Source organism: Triticum aestivum, chromosome 2D, assembly GCF_018294505.1.
Source record: "Triticum aestivum cultivar Chinese Spring chromosome 2D, IWGSC CS RefSeq v2.1, whole genome shotgun sequence".
Classification (NCBI taxonomy): Eukaryota; Viridiplantae; Streptophyta; class Magnoliopsida; order Poales; family Poaceae; genus Triticum; species Triticum aestivum.
In genome coordinates, this window is record NC_057799.1 from 188,759,937 (window position 1) to 188,784,605 (window position 24,669).

A 24,669-nucleotide genomic window follows, 5' to 3' on the forward strand; every position below is an offset into this window, starting at 1 on the left:
TGTTTCCAGGGTATATGGGTATATATAGGAGGAAGAAGTACGTCGGTAGAGCAACGAGGGGCCCACGAGGGTGGAGGGCGCGCCCAGGGGTAGGCGCCCCCCCTGCCTCGTGCCTTCCTTGTTGATTGCTTTACGTAGACTCCAAGTCCTCTGGATCACGTTTGTTCCAAAAATCATGTTCCCGAAGGTTTCATTCCGTTGGACTCCGTTTGATATCCTTTTCCTTCGAAACACTGAAATAGGCAACAAAACAACAATTTGGGTTGGGCCTCCGGTTAATAGGTTAGTCCTAAAAATAATATAAAAGTGTATAAAAAGCCAAATAAACATCCAAAACAGAATATAATATAGCATGGAACAATCAAAAATTATAGATACGTTGGAGACGTATCAAGCATCCCCAAGCTTAATTCCTGCTCGTCCTCGAGTAGGTAAATGATAAAAATAGAATATTTGATGTGGAATGCTACTTAGCATAATTTTCAATGTAATTCTCTTATTTGTGGTATGAATATTCAGATCCGAAAGATTCAAGATAAAAGTTTAATATTGACATAAAAATAATAATACTTCAAGCATACTAACTAAGCAATTATGTCTTCTCAAAATAACATGGCCAAAGAAAGTTATCCCTACAAAATCATATAGTCTGGCTATGCTCTATCTTCACTACACAAAATATTCAAATCATGCACAACCCTGATGACAAGCCAAGCAATTGTTTCATACTTTTGGTGTTCTCAAAATTTTTCAATCTTCACGCAATACATGAGCGTGACCATGGACATAGCACTATATGTGGAATAGAATGGTGGTTGTGGAGAAGACAAAAAAGAAGAAGATAGTCTCACATCAACTAGGCGTATCAACGGGCTATGGAGATGCCCATTAATATATATCAATGTGAGTGAGTAGGGATTGCCATGCAACGGATGCACTAGAGCTATAAGTATATGAAAGCTCAACAAAAGAAACTAAGTGGGTGTGCATCCAACTCGCTTGCTCATGAAGACCTAGGGCATTTTGAGGAAGCCCATCATTGGAATATACAAGCCAAGTTCTATAATGAAAAATTCCCACTAGTATATGAAAGTAATATCATAGGAGACTCTCTATCATGAAGATCATGGTGCTACTTTGAAGCACAAGTGTGGAAAAGGATAGTAGCATTGTCCCTTCTCTCTTTTTCTCTCATTATTTATTTGGGCCTTTTCTCTCTTTTTTATGGCCTCTTTTTTTTGTCCGGAGTCTCATCCCGACTTGTGGGGGAATCATAGTCTCCATCATCCTTTCCTCACTTGGGACAATGCTCTAATAATGATGATCATCACACTTTTATTTACTTACAACTCAAGAATTACAACTCAATACTTAGAACAAAAATATGACTATATGAATGCCTCCGGCGGTGTACCGGGATACGCAATGAATCAAGAGTGACATGTATGAAAATTATGAACGGTGGCTTTGCCACAAATACGATGCCAACTACATGATCATGCAAAGCAATTATGACAATGATGGAGCGTGTCATAGTAAAGGAAACGGTGGTAAGTTGCATGGCAATATATCTCGGAATGGCTATGGAAATGCGATGATAGGTAGGTATGGTGGCTGTTTTGAGGAAGGTATATGGTGGGTGTATGATACCGGCGAAAAGTGTGCGGTATTAAAGAGGCTAGCAATGGTGGAAGGTGAGAGTGCGTATAATCCATGGACTCAACATTAGTCATAAAGAACTCATATACTTGTTGCAAAAATCTACAAGTTATCAAAGCAAAGTATTACGCGCATGCTCCTAGGGGGATAGATTGGTAGGAAAAGACCATCGCTCGTCCCCGACCGCCACTCATAAGGAAGACAATCAATAAATAAATCATGCTCCGACTTCATCACATAACGGTTCACCATACGTGCATGCTACGGGAATCACAAACTTTAACACAAGTATTCTTAAATTCATAACCACTCAACTATCATGACTCTAATATCACCATCTTCATATCTCAAAACAATTATCAAGCATCAAACTTCTCATAGTATTCAACACACTCATAAGAAAAATTTACTAATCTTGGATGCTTATCATATTAGAATTAATTTTTAGGATTAAAGCAAATTACCATGCTGTTTTGTAGGACTCTCAAAATAATATAAGTGAAGCATGAGAGAACAATAGTTTCTATAAAACAAAACCACCGCCGTGCTCTAAAAGATGTAAGTAAAGCACTAGAGCAAAAACTATATAGCTCAAAAGATATAAGTGGAGCACATAGAGTATTCTAATAAATTCCGAATCATGTGTGTATCTCTAAAAAGGTGTGTACAGCAAGAATGATTGTGGTGAACTAAAAGAAAATACTCAAATCATACAAGACGCTCCAAGCAAAACACTTATCATGTGGTGAATAAAAATATAGCTCCAAGTAAAGTTACCGATGGACGAAGACGAAAGAGGGGATGCCTTCCGGGGCATCCCCAAGCTTTGGCTTTTTGGTGTCCTTAGATTAACTTGGGGTGCCATGGGCATCCCCAAGCTTAGGCTCTTGCCACTCCTTGTTCCATAATCCATCAAATCACTACCCAAAACTTGAAAACTTCACAACACAAAACTCAACAGAAAATGTCGTGAGCTCCGTTAACGAAAGAAAACAAAACAGCACTTCAAGGTACTTTATTGAACTCATTATTCATTTATATTGGTGTTAAACCTACTGTATTCCAACTTATCTATGGTTTATAAACTCTTTTACTAGCCATAGATTCATCAAAATAAGCAAACAACACACGAAAAACAGAATCTGTCAAAAACAGAACAGTCTGTAGTAATCTGTAACTAACGCAAACATCTGGAACTCAAAAACTTCTACCAAAATAAGACGACCTAGAAATTTGTTTATTGATCTACTGCAATTGGAATCAGTATTTTATCACATTCTGGTGATTTTTAACAATTGTTTTCGTGAACATAAAGTTTCTGGAATTTTCAGCAAGATCAAATAACTATCATCCAAGAAGATCCTATAGGTTTAACTTGGCACAAACACTAATTAAAACATAAAACAAATCTAACCAGAGGCTAGATCAAATATTTATTCCTAAACAGAACCAAAAAGCAAAAAAATCTAAAATAAAATTGGGTTGCCTCCCAACAAGCGCTATCGTTTAACGCCCCTAGTGCTCACATCAAAGACAAGAATTAAAGCACGAAGAGAGCATCATGAAACATGTGACAAACACATCTAAGTCTAACATACTTCCTATGTATAGGCATCTTATAGGCAAACAAATTATCATAGCAAGCAAAAACTAGCATATGCAAGGAAGCGGAAAGAAACAATAGCAATCTCAACATAACAAGAGGTGATTTAGTAACATGGAAATTTCTACAATCATATTTTCCTCTCTCATAATAATTACATGTGGGATCATAAGCAAATTCAACAAAATAGCTATCACATAAAATATTTTCAACACGATCCACATGCATGCAAAGTTGACACTCTTCCAAAATAGTGGGATTAACATTAACTAAAGTCATGACCTCTCCAAACCCACTTTTATCAAAAATACCATAAGATTGAACATTCTCCAAATATGTGGGATCTAAAGTTGACATTCTTCCAAATCAACTTTCAATATTATTGCAAACACTATTATCAATCTCATATACATCATGGGGCTTAAATAAATTTTCAAGATCATAAGAAGAATCACCCCAATCATGATCACTGCAACAAGTAGTAGACATAGCAAAACTAGCCTCCCCAAGCTTAGGGTTTTGCATATTATTAGAACAATTGACATCAAGAGAATTTATAGTAAAATCATTGCGATCATGCTTTTCATTCAAGGAGCTATCGTGAATCTCTTCATAAATTTCTTCATCACAATTTTCAGATTCACGAATTTCAAGCAAAACCTCATAAAGATAATCTAGTGCACTCAAATCACTAGAAATTGGTTCATCATAATTAGATATCTTAAAAAGATTAGCATGGGGATGAGGATCCATAAAATTTTAGCAAGCGAAGATGCAAGCAAAAAGAAGGCACATGGAAAAAGAGGGAGAATAAAACGACAAAGGTGAAGTGGGGGAGAGGAAAACGAGAGGCAAATGGCAAATAATGTAATGCGAGGGATAAGAGTTTGTGATGGGTACTTGGTATGTCTTGACTTGTGCGTAGACTCCCCGGCAACGGCGCCAGAAATCCTTCTTGCTACCTCTTGAGCACTGCGTTGGTTTTCCCTTGAAGAGGAAAGGGTGATGCAGTAAAGTAGCGTAAGTATTTCCCTCAGTTTTTGAGAACCAAGGTATCAATCCAGTAGGAGACCACGCGCGAGTCCCACGCACCTACACAAACAAATAAGAACCTCACAACCAACGCGATAAAGGGGTTGTCAATCCCTTCACGGTCACTTACGAGAGTGAGATCTGATAGATATGATAAGATAATATTTTTGGTATTTTTATGATAAAGACTAAAAGTAAAGAAAGCAAAATAAACGGCGCCAGAAATAGCTTGTTGACGGGAGATTAATATGATGGAAGATAGACCCGGGGGCCATAGGTTTCACTAGTGGCTTCTCTCAAGATAGCATAAATATTACGGTGGGTAAAGGAATTACTGTCGAGCAATTGATAGAATTGAGCATAGTTATGAGAATATCTTGGTATGATCATGTATATAGGCATCACGTCCGTGAAAAGTAGACCGAAACGATTATGCATCTACTACTATTACTCCACACATCGACTGCTATCCAGCATGCATCTAGAGTATTAAGTTCATAAGAACAGAGTAATGCTTTAAGTAGGATGACATGATGTAGAGGGACAAACTCATGCAATATGATATAAACCCCATCTTTTTATCCTCGATGGCAACAATACAATACGTGCCTTGCTGCCCCTGCTGTCACTGGGAAAGGACACCGCAAGGTTGAACCCAAAGCTAAGCAATTCTCCCATTGCAAGAAAGATCAATCTAGTAGGCCAAACCAAACTCATAATTCGAAGAGACTTGCCAAGATAACCAATCATACATAAAAGAATTCAGAGGAGATTCAAATATTGTTCATAGATAATCTTGATCATAAACCCACAATTCATCGGATCTCGACAATCACACCGCAAAAGAAGATTACATCGAATAGATCTCCAAGAAGATCGAGGAGAACTTTGTATTGATATCCAAAGAGAGAGAAGAAGCCATCTAGCTAATAACTATGGACCCGAAGGTCTGAGGTAAACTACTCACACATCATCGGAGAGGCTATGGTGTTGATGTAGAAGCCCTCCGTGATCAATGCCCCCTCCGGCGGAGCGCCGGAAAAGGCCCCAAGATGGGATCTCACGGGTATAGAAGGTTGCGGTGGTGGAAATAGGGTTTTGGCTCCTCTCTGATGTTTCTAGGGTATATGGGTATATATAGGAGGAAGAGGTACGTCGGTGGAGCAATGAGGGGCCCACGAGGGTGGAGGGCGCGCCCCCCTGCCTCGTGCCTTCCTCGTTGATTGCTTTACGTAGACTCCAAGTCCTTTGGATCACATTTGTTTCGAAAATCACGTTCCCGAAGGTTTCATTCCGTTTGGACTCCGTTCGATATCCTTTTCCTTCGAAACACTGAAATAGGTAAAAAAAACAGCAATTTGGGCTGGGCCTCCGGTTAATAGGTTAGTCCCAAAAATAATATAAAAGTGTATAATAAAGCCCAATAAACACCCAAAACAGAATATAATATAGCATGGAACAATCAAAAATTATAGATACGTTGGAGACGTATCAAAGGCGCGGCTGTCGGGCCCTGCCCGGCAGCCACCCTTTTGTACAGGCCTTGCCTCAGCTGCATGTACCCCTTTTACAAAGCCAGGCGATGACCCTGAGCAACAGAGAAATAAATGAAGTGTTGGGGGCCCCCGACCAAGTTGCATGCATGCATTAGCATTTCAAGAGCATTGCATAAGCATTCCATGAGGATTTGCATATGCATATAGATAGGATCGCATCCTGCATCATTCTCATCTGCCTGAAGCTGCAGGTTCCTGCCGTGAACTTAGCTTCTACAAGGAGTTGGGGAGATGCACTAGCACTGTGATCCCTGGCAAGCCAAATAGATTAGTTCTACCTCTTGTCCATAAGTGTTCTGTAAGCTGAAACTTGTGCATGAGGAAACCCAACCGCTTTTTGAAACTTAGGTGCTCCCATCCTTGGCTCGAACGTTGCTTCAGCCAGGATGGTCGAAGTGGCCTTGGGTGAAAATAGATTGGCGGGGGGCTGGTCCCTTTGTTTTTTACCCAGTAGACTCAGTTCTCTGGCAACAAAATAAAAAGGGTGCCGGCAGGATAGCCTGCCGAGGAAAACTCGTTTGTTTAAACAAAGAGGCATTTGCACCTCTGCATCGGCATGTACATGCACGAGTTCCCAGCAAGGTTCATCTTTTCCATTAATATGCTAATCATACAAGTACAAGCCTTACAGAACACAGACATGGACTCGAGAGATTAGATTATTTGAACTAAAATTTGGCAAGTGCCTACAGATTTAAGATTGAAAAAAGATAAACGCTCCGTAAACTCATCTCCTTGTCCCTCTTATCCCAGGTAGTGCGGTGGGAAGAGAAGAATGTAGGCGACACGCTGGCACAACGCCACCCCGATCCCCGTCAGGAGCTGCCAAACACAGCCTGACAAGATCGGGAGTGGCAAGGCTACGAAGGAGGAAAACAGATGGAGCACCTTAGCGGCCCCCTGGTCACTGCTTACAGGACCAGGCAGAAGGCTCCAGCACAAGCACCGGCAGGAAAGGCCGTCAGGACCCAGCCAGCAGGCCGCCGGAGGAAGCGGAAGCGCCAGGAGGGCGACCCCGGCAACCGAGAAAATGATGATGACGGTGCCGGGGAAGGGAAGGGGAAGGCAGAGGGATGAGGCAACATGTCGCCAGTACGAGACGAACGCGTCGATGCAGTCGTACTCCGACTGGACGGCCTGCCTCCCGCCTTCTCAATCTTCCCTGGCTTCATCTTCATCAACACTGCTCCAGGGAGGCACCGACCTCGCAGCCTGGCGCCTTCTCTGGAGAGACAGCGAGCGACCAAGACGACCAGGGGGCTCGAAGCGCGTCATTCCCCACTTCGGCGGGCGGGAAGGCGAGCCTCTCGTGGACATCAACCCCAGGACCTCCGGAAGGGGCGGTGCTGCGATTACCAACGATCCCCAGCCCTGCCTCCCAGACAAGCTCCGAAGACGCCGAGGACCCGATCGCCCGGCCACGGGCAGCAGTAGCCCGGAGCTGGGCACCGCACTACTCAACAGACAGCCAATCGTGGCGGAAGGAGGAAGCGATTCCCCACAACGAGGAAGTTTCATATCTCCCGTGCCACGGGCGATTTGTCCACGGCGCCTTTTGCACACATGGACCGGGCTCACTCCCTAAGGGCCAACACAAACATTCGACAACTCTAAACACAAGCTGGAGCCCGGGGCTTGTCCCTAGACTCTTTTATTCAACATGACCAGCAAGAGGTAGAAGCCAGGGAAGAGAAGGGATGCGGAGATGGAGCTCAGCTCCCCCTTCGCCCCTCCTTATAAAGGCGGGCCGAGGAGGGAAGCCGCTCCCTCGACGAGCGACCACCGCCCTCCTTCGCCAATTCAAGAAGACCGGGCCCTCACCCTGATACTCTCCCGTGCCACGCACCTCCGTGACCTACCCTGCGCGATGCATGCAACATACGTGGATAAGGATGAGGACATGGTGGGAAGAGTGAATTGGCAGTTTCTACCCCGTGCGTTAAAGTCATTCACGGGCCATTCCAAGAGCGGCCCCACCACTATTGGCTTTACACGACGCGTGGAGAAACCAGAAACTGGCCCAGGCTCAAGATTAATGAAGAAGCAAAAAAGACTCCAAGAGACCAGCCTCTTCGGTGCCCCTGCCTGTGCACTTATTAGGGCCTACCCCGACGACGCTCGGCAGCGCGATCAGGGCAGGCCCGGGGGCTTCTGTTGGTGCAACAAACCCTGGCTCTATTGCCCAGACTTTGCACAGGCACGTGAACAAGATTGCAGCACCAAACCAAGTCAAAGCACAAGAGATCAAGATCTTCAAAGAACCAACATGCAGACAAAGAAGACCAAGACCAAGCTAAAGAAGCAGGACACCGCCAGGAGAAAATTCTCCCTTGCCGGGCAGCTGAGCCTGGCAAGGACGGGGGCTCCCCCCGGAAGAAGACCCCCACGCCTCCTCGGCAGGGCCTGGCGGGGCTCGCGGAGGCAAAACCACCTCACCAAGCTGTTTCACCACAACCCACGTCGTTGATTAATGCGGTGTCAAGCAGCAAAGTGACTAAGTGGCAGTCATTCGCCACATGGCGGCCTCTTTCTATAGGAAATACCTACAGGCGGCACCCGTCCTGCGACGTGTCGAACGAGCAGGCGTGGAGCTGGCAAAATTGCCCGGCAAGGCTTGCCGGACGAACGATGATGTGACGTTGAGCGGTGCATTTAATGCGCCTTGTTAGCCTGTGGAGTTAGGTATGATAGCACTGTTTGCTATCTTATCAGTGCATAATGGTTGTTTTGCCATTGTGGTGACCCCTTAACCTATAAAAGGAGGCTCATGGCAGCCATAGAAAGGGTTAGAAGGTCGAACACCCACACTCTCATACGCGCGTAGCCACTGCCTCCCCCGAGGCGCCCCTGCCGAGCAAGTGTACTACGCTCCACCACCATTCTTCCACCATCAATCCACCAAAGCAAGAGTAGGGTTTTACGCCTTGCGGCGGCCCGAACCTGGGTAAAATCGCCCGTGTGATTTCTGCCGTGCTGCCCCGCGTTCTTCTGCTCTTTGTGCAACGTGACATCCCCCCTGCCGAACCAGCAAGGGACCCTTTGTCCCATAGGTGGCCGTGGTTTCCAACGACAGCATCTATGTCTATCGTGCTGCGAAACTACCGCCTCTTCAACCTGCGCCTTGTTACCCCGAAATTTTAAGATATCTCTTTGTCTCGTTGTGCTCCGAAAACTCCCTCCATCTCAACCCGCGCCTTGCTATCCCAAAATTAGGACGCGCGCGAAAACTCCCACCTCCTGCGAAATCCCGACACGCGAAATGCTCATGATACCCCTGAACCGAAGAAAACGCCTAGCTCAGATCGGTGGGGGTACTTTTGTAACTTACCCTACATTTCGGACAAGCACGTCCCTAAGCCATGGTTCCCCCCTCCCATCCCATCCGCCCACTCATTCATACACCGAGGCCGCGAAAACCCGCGAAGCCCCACACCCACCTTCGTCCGCCACTCAGTCGGAGTCTCTTCCCCAAAGACGTCGTCCACAGCAACACCTCGACGTCCCTCATCCACCATACCGGATGAGGATCCGTCGTCGATCTCGTCATCCCACCGGTTCAGCCACCCCGTCCTCCACCTCCAAGGAGCTGCCTCGATGTTCCCCTCATCTTTCGCACCACCTCCATTCCCACACCGCCGTCTTCACCTGCACCACCGGAAGAGCACCATCATCACCGATTCCTCGGATGAAGCCGAGGCCTAATCGGCGCCACCAAAGAGGTTCTACACTAATTGCTGCATTTTCTTCTTGATTCGATCTCACGATGCTGTCGGCGCTTGGTCCCGAGCCGACATGGCGCGGCTCCATCTACGGCGGCGGCGCCGACCACTTCCTCCACGGCGTCCCTCCCTCGGGGGCAACGTCCACATCAGTAGGAGCTTCTACTGCTTTGGCTCTCGCTCGCGCTGCTGCTCTACTCTTGCTCTCGGTCCCCTGCCTGGTCTGCTCTTGCTCGCGCTGCTGCTCTCACTCTTGCTTGCGCTGCTGCTCTACTCTTGCGCGCGCTGCTACTACATGAGCAGCCTATCCTACTCTCGGTTGAGCCCCTGCAGCTGCTACCCAAGATGCTGCTACACGACTAGTTGCCCTGACTCTCGCACGTGCTGCTTCTGCTGCTACTGCTTTTCTGCTAGTAGTGCGTTCAGTTCGACAGTAAAATTCAGTTTCAACTACAAAATTCAGTTTCGATAGTTAAATTCAGTTCCGACAGTTAAGTTCAGAGATGAGTGGCTGATGTATTTTACATCTAGAACTTTGTGGTTATGTATTTTACATCATCTATTGGAGATGCTATTAGAATTCCACTCAGGTTTACGTTGTCTCTCTTGTCCTGCTTCAGCCTCGCCACCGTACAACTCACCGGAGCTGCTCCAACTATGAAACCCTCCATCACAGCGGAGCAGTACCCCCGGATGCATCTCTAGACGCCTAAGATCTTCTTACCCTCCTCTGACAGCCAAATCAGCCAGAGCATCCTCACCGACCAACCCAATCACGCTGAGATCGACATGGCTTCGCCGAAGAGGTTGTACACTTGTTGGATCGCTTTTTTACTCTACATGTTATATATATTGTCCACTGAGCACACATAGTAACGTGAAATACGATTAGTTTCTCCTACTATATGACAAGCAGTGAGGTACCAAGCAACTTAGCTATCTGTGATGGACTCTCTTGAACGCCATCATTATTTACTTCTGCGCGTTTGAGCCATGCATTTGTAGATGGGCCTGGGATTTGAGCTAGTAGGGCAGTGGCCTGGGTCCAAAGTAGTAGAAGTAGCACAAAAACATTTTTTAGTGTAGGCTTTTCCCTATTCAAGCCTGCCTACTAGAATCGCCAGTGCTTGAAAGGAAAAGTGAAGAAAAAACATAGGAATTGGAAAGTTTCCTATGGTACTAGTATTCATGCATTTGGTTCAAAGGAATGGAGCAAAGGAAAACTGTAGGATTTGTTACTTTAGTGTCTCCTTGAAAGAATAACCGTAGGAATTTTAATATCCACTTGTCCTCCTTTTCAAATTCCTATTCATGAAGCACAAGACTAAGAGATAGTAGCACAATATCGTTATAACCGTACATTTTCTTGTGGTTTGACTTAATCTCACCATGCTTCTTTGCATCTTGTGATCTTCCAATTCTTGTGAACCAAACACCCAGATTGGCAAAAATCTTGTGTTTTTAAATTCTCTGTTTTGCACGTGCATTCCTATCCTATTCCTGTGTATTTCCTATCCCTACATTGTTAGAATCCTCCAATTCAAACAAGCCCTTACAGAATTACTTCTGTTACACATATGTGTCAAAGAAAACCTTCTGTGGTTTGTCCTGCTCCTGCTGCGCTGTGTTCCAACCCAGCTCAGCTGCACCAACGACGGAAGGTTCACCACAGCAGGGATCCGCCCTCCAGACTGTTGGTCACACTGGTGCGCGCCGGTCCTAAACAAACGGTTTTTAACCCCTTTCCGCGACGGCATTTGGAACCGTCGCCAAGTGAGTGTGGGCGATACGGGGGTCCTTCCCACACGACCCAGAAACTGTCAGGGATAGGTCCCCTACAGTACTCCTACTCGTTTCTGCTCGCATTCGGTATTCTGTGGTGCTACGTTTACGATGCGCGGCCCATCACAAACGGTTCACTATTATAGAACGTGTATGATGCGCGGCCCATCACAAACGGTTCACCGTTAAGAAGATTAGCTAATCGTCGTACGAGTGTCGGACAGGATTACGAAATGTCCGACCGTCGTAACATCGTCGTACACGACAACTATCGCACATGCTATTCTATGGTGCAACGTTTACGATGCATACTTCATCAGAAACAGTTCATGGTTGCGAATCGTGTATGATAAGGCAACTAACAAAAACGTTTAGTTTGCCCGCACCGTTTGTGACATTGTCTGACATCGCACACGCTTTGCAAACAGCAACTGTGTGCATGCTTGCACATATTTTCTCTCTGTGAACCGTCTCAGATTAAGGTGGATATCGCAAACGTTTGTGTTTTACTAACCGTGTGTGCCGTAACAACCTGGAGAGCGTAATTTCACCATAATTTAATTGCTGCTTTTCCAAATTGTACCGGATTTGGATTTGAATTGGAATGTATGCTACAGCTTTATTCATATCTATCAGGTTCAAACAACCAATGCATTATTCGATTCATAGGTACATATGTTCAAGAATTACATAAGAACCAAATAAAGAATGATGAACCACAGTTGTATACTTGTACTATTAAAGACGGTAAAGAAAGAGGCGAATATATTCTGGTTGCTGGACAAGGTGAAGCGGAATGCCCATATTGTGCCCTCCTCCCTGCAGAAGGCACGCACGACTCTAGTCCAACCCCTTGTGATGGTCGACCGCCCATCCTTCACGTTCTTCATGAAAACATCTAGATAATCATCGTATTCTGGTAGAAATATTTTAACCTTTGCATGCCCACCAATCATGTAGTTTGAGAGCAATCTTGAGTAAACTGCTTTGGCAACCACTGCAAAGGAAAAAGATTCACACATTGTCATCTAACACAACTCATTATGGGCAGTAAAAAGAAGGCTGCAGAGTTCTTACTTACCATCCTGCAGTTCGCTGTTGTCTTGGATAAAGTGTAAACAAATAGTTTAATTGCCATCTTTGGACCCATTTTACTAACAATCTTTATCAGCTTCCTCACTTGATGTTGGTTCATCGATATCTCATTGCCCCATACGCAGAAAGGGTCAAAACGCGGATCTTTACCAATGACATATGTACCTAAAAGCACCAAGTTAATATTAGAAGCTAAACAGCAATTGCACAATGATGTAGTACAACACTCTTTTATAATATGTCTATATACATCCGTATGTGGTAGTCCATTTGAAATCTCTAAAAAGACAAATATTTAGGAACGGAGGTAGTATCTTATAACATCCAATATACTCACATATTAGATGAATTAACATCTTATATTATGGGCCAGAAGGAATTTAGTTCATTCTTACAAATTATCTGTTGTTGTATCCATGGGTTACAGTTAGTTTGAGCTAGTTCGGGCTCAAATAGCCCTAAAGTATATCTAAACATGAGGGCTAGTTTGAGCTAGTTGCATCTATAACCCACCCAAAAAACTAGTATCCAACCCAAGAGGTGCTAATAGGAGCTAGTTCTCCTAGTGCGTTTATTGTCAATGTAACCCTGCCATCCAAACAACTCTTTGGATGGAGTTAGTTCAGGGTTAGTAATGAGCTAGAAACTAACTCTAACCTCTAGCTAAGTTGAGTATCCAAACAGGGTTGTATTGTTGTTGTTGCTGCTGCTGCTCTTCTACGTATATCTTGACATTATTAGAACATTAATGTAACACTCTTCCTTGTTGCTATGTAGCCTAGGTTTGCATATTTAGACAATAAGTAAAGTGCATGTTACTATGTAGCCTCAGATACATTACATATGGCCCTAGTTAACCTAAGGAAAAATGGGTTGCAGATATATTCAGTTAAAAGTCCGATTCACCGATTAGTCCCTTATCAGCCGCCGGCCTATATGGTACTAGCTACCGATATCCTGAACAGTGAGCAGATATAAGCCATGGGATGAAACCAACCTCGATGGAAAACAGCAGTCGTTCCCAAAATTGTCCTGTGTAGGTACATCAAGAAGCATGTTAAGCACAACAGGCTAAACATCAACCAAAATTACACATGGCAGACAAAATAATCTCCAAAAGATAGCTTCAGTGTGCAGGTTTAAGCACGCTAGTAAAGCAAAACAAGTGGAAAGGTGTGCTAACTGCAACAGGCCAAACATTTAACAACAAGCAAACATGGTCATTCAAACTGTATTGTGCCGGTCTAAGTACACTGGTTATGGTTAAATAAAAATGGAAAGGTGTGTTAACTACAAGATGCAGCAACCAAATGTAGTCATTCATAGTGGTATTGTTGAAACTGGTACTGATGAAATTGAACTGCATAGTTCATACTTGCACATATAGAACATCACGTTGTGAATAACTGGAATAAACAAGGCATACTACGAACAACCAAAGATAGCATTTCAAACTGAACATATGCTAACTACAAACAACCAAACAATCAAAAAACTTTAAAAGAGGCATATGCTAGCTATAACAGGCTTAACAGGAAGCAAATATATGCATTCCTATTGGTATGTTTAAAACTGGATTGATGAAATGTATTGCACAGTAAATAATTGCACATATAGAGCATCACATTGTGAACAACTGAAATAAACAAGGCATACTGCCAACAACCAGATATAGCAATTAAAACTGGACATATTCTCACTACACTACAAAAGGGACTCGACAAAACAAATCATGGGTTCCCCCTCTGAACAGGCATGGCAAAACAAATCATGGGTTTCCTCACTTGTCACGGATGGGCTCGTTCCCGTGGGAAGAGCACGGACCCTGGATGCGCTCCATGTTGTCGCTGATGGGCTCCTTCCCCTTGGAAGAGCACGGCTGTAGGGTGCCCTCCCTGATGTCGCAGACGGACGCTTTCCCCTTGGAAGAGCAGATGGGCTCTTTCCCCTTGGAAGAGCCGGAGAGGGTGCCCTCCTCGTGGTCGTCGTCGATGAGATCTGACTTGGAAGCTGTGGATCCCAAGCCAGCGTCGCAGAACGTGTCCTTCAGAAATGACAAAAGGGGCTCGATGGCGATGTAGAATGGCAAATTGTTGACAGCGAGCCAGAGGAGATCAGCGGCGGGGCCATGGATGAGATCGACGGCGGTTGAACCCGAGAGGTTGGGGGTGGGCCACTTAACCTGTGACACAGCCCGCCTGAGGGTGTCGCTGTCTATGACCTCGATGTCGTAGCCGGAGGACGAGACATGCCCGCATACTCTAGCCTGCTGCTTGAGTGCCTGCCGCCAGTAATGGTCGCCATCTTCCTCGGCGACGTCGGGCGAAGAGACCGCTATACACCTCTTTTGGGCCAGTCGCTCCTCGAGATCCACGGGAAGCATAGCCGGGCTTAGGCTGCGAAGCTCTGGAGTGGGGGATGGGGATGGGGATCTGTGGGAAAGGGGGCATTTGGCAGGCGTCATCTAAGAAACTCAGGGCGGCCTGGGTATGGAGATCGGTGGGTAAGCTGCACGGGCAAACCGGCAGATGTTGATGATAATCCCCAAGTGTAGGGAATCATCGTAGCAATTCCCAAAGGTGGAAGTGATAAGTATGGAGTGTCGAACCCACAAGGAGCTAAAGGTAAGATCAATATTCTCTCAAGTCCTATCTGCCACTGATACGACTCTACGTACATCGAATGTTTACTTCCAACTAGAAACGAGAAATAAAACTACGTTGTGGGTATGAAGAGGATAACTTTGCATGATACCGGAGAGCTAAAATATAAAAGTAGGTGCTGTTATCATAAAGTTAGAATATATTACTAAATATTATAAATAGCGAGTGTGGAATATGATGGATCGGTGTGCGGAATTGTCCTAGCCAATTGTTAACAAGACCGGTGGTAGTCATTGCAATTTCATATGAGGGAGAGGCATAAGCTAACATACTTTCTCTTCTTGGATCATATGCACTTATGATTGGAACTCTAGCAAGCATCCGCAACTACTAAAGATCATTAAGGTAAAACCCAACCATAGCATTAAAGCATCAAGTCCCCTTTATCCCATACGCAACAACCCCCTTACTCGGGTTTATGCTTCTGTCACTCAAGCAACCCACTATAAGCGAATCATAAACATATTGCAACACCCTTTAGCGGGAATCCTTCACGCTTGCGCGACACGGAGGGCACAATAGGACAACACCAAAATAAAACATACAACTCATACCAATCTATATCATCAATCAACCCAATGACAAAGGATATGTACTCAAAACATCATAGGATGGCAACACATCATTGGATCATAATATGTGGCATAAAGCGCCATGTTCAAGTAGGGATTACACCGGGGTGTGGGAGAGTGGACCGCGTAAAAGAGATGAGGATGGTGATGATGGTGGTGATGTTGATGAAGACGATCACCGCGGCGATGATTCCCCTCCCGATGGCACTCCGGTGTCACCGAGTGAGAGGAGGAGAGGTTCTCCCCCTTGTGCTTCCTCCTCCATGGCCTCCCCCCTATATGGGGAGAGGTTCTCCCTCTGGTCCTTGGCCTTCAAGGCAATGATTGACCCTCCGGGATCCTCCTCCATGGCCTCCGGTGATTATGGCCCCCTCCAGCAGGGTGCCAGAGAGGGCCTAGATTGATTTCTCGTGGCTACAGAGACTTGCGGCGGCGGAACATCCGATATAGGTTATTTTCCGAAGGTTTTTGTATTTATAGGAGAGGATGGCGTCGAGAACAAGTCAGGGTGTCCCCGAGGCAGCCACGAGATAGGGGGGCGCGCCCCCACCCTCGTGGGGCCCACGGGACTCCCCTCCGGTAGATTTTTGCTCCAGTATTTTTTATATTTTCCAGAAAAATTCTCCGTTGATTTTCATCGCATTCCGAGAACTTTTATTTCTGCACAAAAACAACACCACGGTAGTTCTGCTGAAAATAGCGTCAGTCCAGGTTAGTTCTAATTAAATCATACCAAAATCATATAAAACTATTGTAAACATGGCATGAATACTTCATAAATTATAGATACGTTGTAGACGTATCAGTTGACAATGGAGGCCTTGCGACGGCGGTGGCGGCGGCGGTGGGGACTTTGCTAGGGTTTTGAGCAAGGGAGGGTGTGTGTGTGTGTGCGCGCGCGCACACGCTCGAGGAGGTTTTGGTGTGTGTGTGTGTGTGGAGGAGGGCGCGGGGTGTTTGAGGAAATGATGCGGGTACAGAAAATTTTACTACGCGGGAGTGAAATGCGAGGCTATTGAAAATTTTGATGATAGTGCATCGCACACGGTCCGGAGATAACAACCGTGTGTTATGAAACAGAAAAACCCTCGAGGCGGGAAGATATTTTCTAGTGATGCAGGCGGGATTGGGAACAAGAAACATCGCACACGGTCCGGAGATAACAACCGTGTGTTATGAAACAGAAAAACCCTCGAGCGGGCAGATATTTTTGAGAGGGGATCCTCATGGAGCCCAATGTACTGTGCGGATGTGTGCGTGACAGGTGCACCGGCGTGGCACACGGTTAGTTTGAGTGAACCGTGTCTGTTGCGTCATCCGACTTGTCTAATGTTCATAAATTTGGCGAAAAATGACGCGGTAGAGGGTCAGAACACGAACACACTTGCATGTGGACCAAATTTATGTATCAAAAGGGTGGTTTGATTTTCAAATACCAAATGCAACTTCGATGTGGCACCTCTCTTGCAAAGCGCACAGTATTGCTTGCCCCCCCTCGTGTCGGCATGAAGGGAATCCTAAGCTATGAATGCATGCCCCCTCCCCCTCAACCGAGGTTCACCTAGCAAAGTGCAAAGTAGCTAGCAGCCCCCCTCCTCCCTCGTGTTGTCATGAAGGGAATCCGAAGCTATGATTGCATGCCCCCCAACCGAGGATCACCGTAGCAAAGTGCGAAGTAGCTAGCAGCCCCCTCCCTCGTGTCGACACAAAGGGAATCCTAAGCTATGAATGCATGCCCCCCAACCAAGGTTCACCTAGCAAAGTGTGAAGTAGAGCTAGCAGCCCCCCTCCCTCATGTCGGCACGAAGGGATTCCTAAGCTATGAATGCATGCCCCCCCCCAACCGAGGTTCACCTAGCAAAGTGCGAAGTAGCTAGCAGCCCCCCTCCCTTGTGTCGGCACGAAGGGAATCCTAGCTAAGCTATGAATGCATGCCCTCCCCCCCCCCCAACTGAGGTTCGCCCTAGCAAAGTGCGAAGTAGCTAGCAGCCACCCCTCCCTCGTGTTGGCACGAAGGGAATCCTAAGCTATGAATGCACATGCCCCCCCCCCCGAACCGAGGTTCACCTAGCAAAGTGCGAAGTAGCTAGCAGACCCCCTCCCTCGTGTCGGCACGAAGGGAATCCTAAGCTATGAATGCATGCCCTCCCCCCCCCCAACCGAGGTTCACCCTAGCAAAGTGCAAAGTAGCTAGCAGCCACCCCTCCCTCGTGTCGGCACGAAGGGAATCCTAAGCTATGAATGTCTGCCCCCCCCCCAACCGAGGTTCACCTAGCAAAGTGCGAAGTAGCTAGTAGCCCCCCCCTCGTGTCGCCACGAAGGGAATCCTAAGCTATGAGCATGCCCCCTCCCCCCCAACCGAGGTTCACCTAGCAAAGTGCAAAGTAGCTAGCAGCCCCCCACCCCCCTCGTGTCGCCACGAAGGGAATCCTAATTAAGCTATGAATGCATGCCCCCCCAACCGAGGTTCACCTAGCAAAGTGCGATGTAGCAACCCCCCCCCCCCCCCCGCACACACACACTTTCAGTCGGCGGGCCAGAGAGGCATATATCTTACCAAGATGGATCGTAAAACGAAGCAAGAATAATCCTAATCCACCTTGGTCGTACAACCTCTCTCTTGTTGTTGCTCAAAGTGATGGTCGTCCATGCGACCCCGGAGATGGGCTAGCTCACCAATAATCACGCAAGTAGCTAGTCCCCGAAGACAACCACTGCATGCGTGTGGCCCAAACATATGTATGGAGAGGTGTGTTTTTGAGTAACAATGGAACAACTTTGATGTGGCACCATGATTTCGAACTAGAAATCCCCACACTGAGTGAGGGTTAGGTTGACGATGCATATGTATGTTACACCACACTTCAAGCCAACGACGGGGATTCATATATGCATGCATGTGTGCATAGTATATGCGCTCAAACTTAATTAGGTCTGAAGCTCACCATGACCTATACTACAATAACACGAACCAAATGAAGAATCCGCCATGGTAACCTATCTTGTTGTTGGGTCAAGGTGATCATGGATGTCCACGCGGGCCCACGAATATATAGGCTTGTCGCCGATAACCACGCGAGGGAGTGTATCGTTTGAAGGCGACCACTAAATGCATATGTATGGAGGTGATGCGTGCATGCATGTTTGAATACACAACATTGATCTGGCGCGTGTGTCAAAAATCATACACTAGCTCCCCACACAGAGCGAGATCGGTTCATGATGGTGTCATTGTACTAGCCACTTCGACTCGATGGGAGGGATTCATGCGTACACATGCATGAGTGTGTGCTCAAAGTGTATCATTGATGACCCACAAGTATAGGGGATCTATCGTAGCCCTTTCGATAAGTAAGAGTGTCGAACCCAATGAGGAGCAGAAGGAAATGATAAGCGGTTTTCAGCAAGGTGTTCTCTGCAAGCACTGAAATTATAGGTAACAGATAGTTTTGAGATAGGATAATTTGTAACGAGCAACAAGTAACAAAAGTAAATAAAGTGCAGCAAGGTGGCCCAATCCTTTTTGTAGCAAAGGACAAGCCTGGACAAACTCTTATATAGAGAAAAGCGCTCCCGAGGACACATGGGAGTTATCGTCAAGCTAGTTTTCATCACGTTCATATAATTCGCGTTCGGTACTTTGATGATTTGATATGTGGGTGGACCGGTGCTTGGGTGCTGCCCTTACTTGGACAAGCATCCCACTTATGATTAACCTCTATTGGAAGCATACGCAACTACAACAAAAGTATTAAGGTAAATCTAACCATAGCATGAAACATATGGATCCAAATCAGCCCCTTACGAAGCAACGCATAAACTAGGGTTTAAGCTTCTGTCACTCTAGCAACCCATCATCTACTTATTACTTCCCAATGCCTTCCTCTAGGCCCAAATAATGGTGAAGTGTTATGTAGTCAACGTTCACATAACACCACTAGAGGATAGACAACATACATCTCATCAAAATATCGAACGAATACCAAATTCACATGACTACTAATAGCAAGACTTCTCCCATGTCCTCAGGAACAAACGTAACTACTCACAAAGCATATTCATGTTCATAATCAGAGGAGTATTAATATGCATATAGGATCTGAACATATGATCTTCCACCAAATAAACCAACTAGCATCAACTACAAGGAGTAATCAACACTACTAGCAACCTACAGGTACCAATCCCAGACTTAGAGACAAGAATTGGATACAAGAGATGAACTAGGGTTTGAGAGGAGATGGTGCTGGTGAAGATGTTGATGGAGATTGCCCTCTCCCGATGAGAGGAGCGTTGGTGATGACGATGGCGATGATTTCCCCCTCCCGGAGGGAAGTGTCCCCGGCAGAACAGCTCTGCCGGAGCCCTAGATTGGTTCCGCCAAGGTTCCGCCTCGTGGCGGCGGAGTCTCGTCCCGAAAGCTTGCTTATGATTTTTCTTCGGACGAAAGACTTCATATAGCAGAAGATGGGCACCGGAGGGCCAACAGGGGGCCCATGAGGCAGGGGGGCGCGCCCCCCACCCTCGTGGACAGATGGTGGCCCCCCTGACGTATTCTTCCGCTCAATATTTTTTATTATTTCCAAAAATAACTTTCGTGGAGTTTCAGGACTTTTGGAGTTGTGCAGAATAGGTCTCTAATATTTGCTCCTTTTCCAGCCCAGAATTCCAGCTGCCGGCATTCTCCCTCCTTATGTAAACCTTGTAAAATAAGAGAGAATAGGCATAAGTATTGTGACATAATGTGTAATAACAGCCCATAATGCAATAAATATCGATATAAAAGCATGATGCAAAATGGACGTATCAACTCCCCCAAGCTTAGACCTCGCTTGTCCTCAAGCGGAAGCCGATAACGATAAATATGTCCACATGTTTAGAGGTAGAGGTGTCGATAAAATAAAATACGGACATGAGGGCATCATGATTATTCTCATAACAGCAACATATATGGATATTGTCATATGATTTCTTATGCTCAAGTAATAATCTATTCACAATGCAAAGTATGAATCAGAAACTTTATTGAGAACTAACAAACTATAATCTCAGTCATTGAAGCAATTGCAATTTATCATAACATCAGAAAGAGTCTATGTCAGAGCTTTCTAGCAAGTCCACATACTCAACTATCATTTAGTCTTTCATAATTGCTAACACTCACGCAATACTTGTGGTTACGGAGTTTTAATCGGACACAGAGAAAGATAGGGGCTTATAGTTTCGCCTCCCAACCTTTTACCTCAAGGGTAATGTCAACAATAATAATTCATGCTAACCTACATCCAATTAGATATATATATATCAGGATCTTTCCAACATCCTGTGCTTGCCAAAGGATAAAATGTAAAAAGGAAAGGTGAAGATCACCATGACTCTTGCATAAGGTAGAAGATAATAATAAAAGATAGGCCCTTCGCAGAGGGAAGCAGAGGTTGCCATGCGCTTTCAGGGTTGGATGCACAAAATCTTAATGCGAAAGAACGTCACTTTATATTGCCACTTGTGATATGAACCTTTATTATGCAGTCCGTCGCTTTTATTTCTTCCACATCACAAGATCGTATAAAGCTTATTTCCTCCACACCAATCAATCATACATATTTAGAGAGCAATTTTTATTGCTTGCACCGATGACAACTTACTTGAAGGATCTTACTCAATCCATAGGTAGGTATGGTGGACTCTCATGGCAAAACTGGTTTAAGGGTTTTTGGAAGCACAAGTAGTATCTCTACTTGGTGCAAAGAATTTGGCTAGCATGAGGGGGAAAGGCAAGCTCAACATGTTGGATGATCCATGACAATATACTTTATCTCAGATATAAGAAAACATAACCCATTACGTTGTCTTCCTTGTCCAACATCAACTCTTTAGCATGTCATATTTTAATGAGTGCTCCCAATCATAAAAGATGTCCAAGATAGTATATTTATATGTGAAACCTCTCTTTCTTTATTACTTCCTATTAATTGCAACGATGACCAAAGCTATGTTTGTCAACTCTCAACAACTTTTAATCATCATACTCTTCCTATGTGAAGTCATTACTCTCATAAGATCAATATGATCTCTTTGTTTCTTTTCTTTTCTCTTTTCTTTTATTCCCTCAAGATCATAGCAAGATAATCAAGCCCTTGACTCAACACTAATCTTTATTATATAGCTTACGGACTCGATTACATAGAGAGATCATAAAGCAAAACTCAAAACTAGATCATACCAAAACTTTATTCTACTAGATCAAGATACTACTAAAAGGACCAAACTAAGAAAAACGGTAAAGATAGGAGTGTGATGGTGATACGATACCGGGGCATCTCCCCCAAGCTTGGCAGTTGCCAAGGGGAGTGCCCATACCCATATGATTATGTCTCCTTTGCTGGTGAAGGGATTGTTGATGATGTAGGCTTGTCGTCCATCTTCCAAGGCATAGGCTCACCATCATAGAAGGATGATCGAGTCTCCGGGATCCTTAAATCTGCAGCCAAACTCATCCTCTTGAATCTATATTCATACTCACAGTTTTGGTTTTGCAGGTCATAGATTTGGGCTTGGAGGTGCTCGATTTTCTCGTGGAGCTTGAAGATGGCCTCCCCAATGTCCTTGGCATCCAGCTTGTGGTTGTTGGTGAACTCCGTGATCATTATGTGATTGGAGTCAAGTCCACGCTCCACCATCTCCTGGCACTTGAAAACTTGTTGCTCCATTGCTTCAAGCCTTGTCTCCATGCTTCCGGTCCTCCGTGGTCCCTCAACATCGCGGATGTGCAGCACCCCCTCATGCATCTCAATGGTTTGAGGGTGTTGCAGCACCTCCTCGAGGTAGGGATTGATGACCTTCTCGAAGAACTTGTCCTTGGGGGCACTCAGAGACGTCATGATGATCTAGATCTGTCAGAAAAACAGCTCGAAACAAGAACAGACGATATTTGCGTGATATAGGAGACAAAAACCTTCGGGAGATTATATAATGAATTTTTACCGACCAAAATACGTATCGTGCAAGAAAACGGAGTTCGGAGAGCGCACGAGGTGCCCACGAGGCAGGGGGAGCCCAGGGGGGTAGGGCGCGCCCTCCACCCTCGTGGAGCCCTCGTGTCCTTCCCGGACTGCTTCTTATTTTTCTATTTTTCTAAATATTCCAAAACGGATGAAAAATTGCCTTTAGAACTGTTTTGGAGTCGGTTTACTTACCGTACCACATACCTATTCCTTTTCGGAGTCTGAAACGTTCCAGAAAGTGTCCCTTATGTATTCCTCCGGGGTTACGGTTTCAATAACATTGGTTTCCACATTTATGGGATTACCTGAGATACAATGTTTGATTCTTTGACCATTCACCACCTTCGGGTTTGTGCCTTCGAAGTTGTTGATTTTTATGGCACCGGAACGATAGACCTCCTCGATAACGTAAGGGCCTTCCCATTTAGAGAGAAGTTTTCCTGCAAAAAATCTTAAACGAGAGTTGTATAGCAATACATAATCACCTACATTAAACTCACGCTTTTGTATCCTTTTGTCATGCCATCTTTTAACTTTTTCTTTAAACAATTTGGCATTCTCATAGGCTTGGGTTCTCCATTCATCAAGTGAGCTAATGTCAAATAACCTCTTCTCACCGGCAAGTTTGAAATCATAATTGAGCTCTTTAATAGCCCAATATGCCTTATGTTCTAGTTCGAGAGGTAAGTGACATGCTTTTCCATAAACCATTTTATACGGAGACATACCCATAGGATTTTTATATGCAGTTCTATAGGCCCATAATGCATCATCAAGTTTCTTGGACCAATTCTTTCTAGATCTATTAACAGTCTTTTGCAAAATTAATTTGAGCTCTCTATTGCTCAATTCTACTTGACCACTAGACTGTGGGTGATAAGGAGATGCAATTCTATGATTAACATCATACTTAGCAAGCATTTTACGGAAAGCACCATGAATAAAATGTGAACCACCATCAGTCATTAAATATCTAGGGACTCCAAACCTCGGAAAAATAACTTCTTTAAGCATTTTAATAGAAGTGTTATGATCAGCACTACTAGTTGGAATAGCTTCTACCCACTTAGTAACGTAATCAACAGCAACTAAAATATGTGTGTATCCATTAGAGGCAGGAAAAGGTCCCATATAATCAAAGCCCCAAACATCAAATGGTTCAATAACAAGTGAATAATTCATAGGCATTTCTTGACGTCTACTAATATTACCAATTCTTTGACATTCATCACAAGATAAGACAAACTTACGGGCATCCTTGAAGAGAGTAGGCCAATAAAAACCGGATTGCAATACCTTATGTGCAGTTCTATCTCCAGCGTGGTGTCCTCCATAAGCCTCGGAGTGACACTTGCGTAGGATCTGTTCCTGTTCATGCTCAGGTACACAACGTCTAATAACACCATCTACTCCTTCTTTATAAAGATGTGGGTCATCCCAAAAGTAATGTCTCAAATCATAGAAAAACTTTTTCTTTTGCTGGTATGTGAAACTAGGTGGTATAAATTTAGCAACAATGTAATTAGCATAATCAGCATACCATGGAGCAGTACGAGAAGCATTTATGACATTTAATTGTTCATCAGGAAAGCTATCATCAATAGGTAGTGGGTCATCAAGAACATTTTCTAACCTAGACAAGTTGTCTGCAACGGGGTTCTCAGCTCCCTTTCTATCAATAATATGCAAATCAAATTCTTGTAGCAAGAGAACCCATCTAATAAGTCTAGGTTTAGCATCTTTCTTTTCCATAAGATATTTAATAGCAGCATGATCAGTGTGAATAGTTACTTTAGAATCAACAATATAAGGTCTGAACTTATCACAAGCAAATACAACTGCTAAGAATTCTTTTTCAGTAGTAGCATAATTTCTTTGAGCATTGTCTAGAGTTTTACTAGCATATTGAATAACATTTAATTTCTTATCAACTCTTTGCCCTAGAACAGCACCTACAGCATAATCACTAGCATCACACATAATT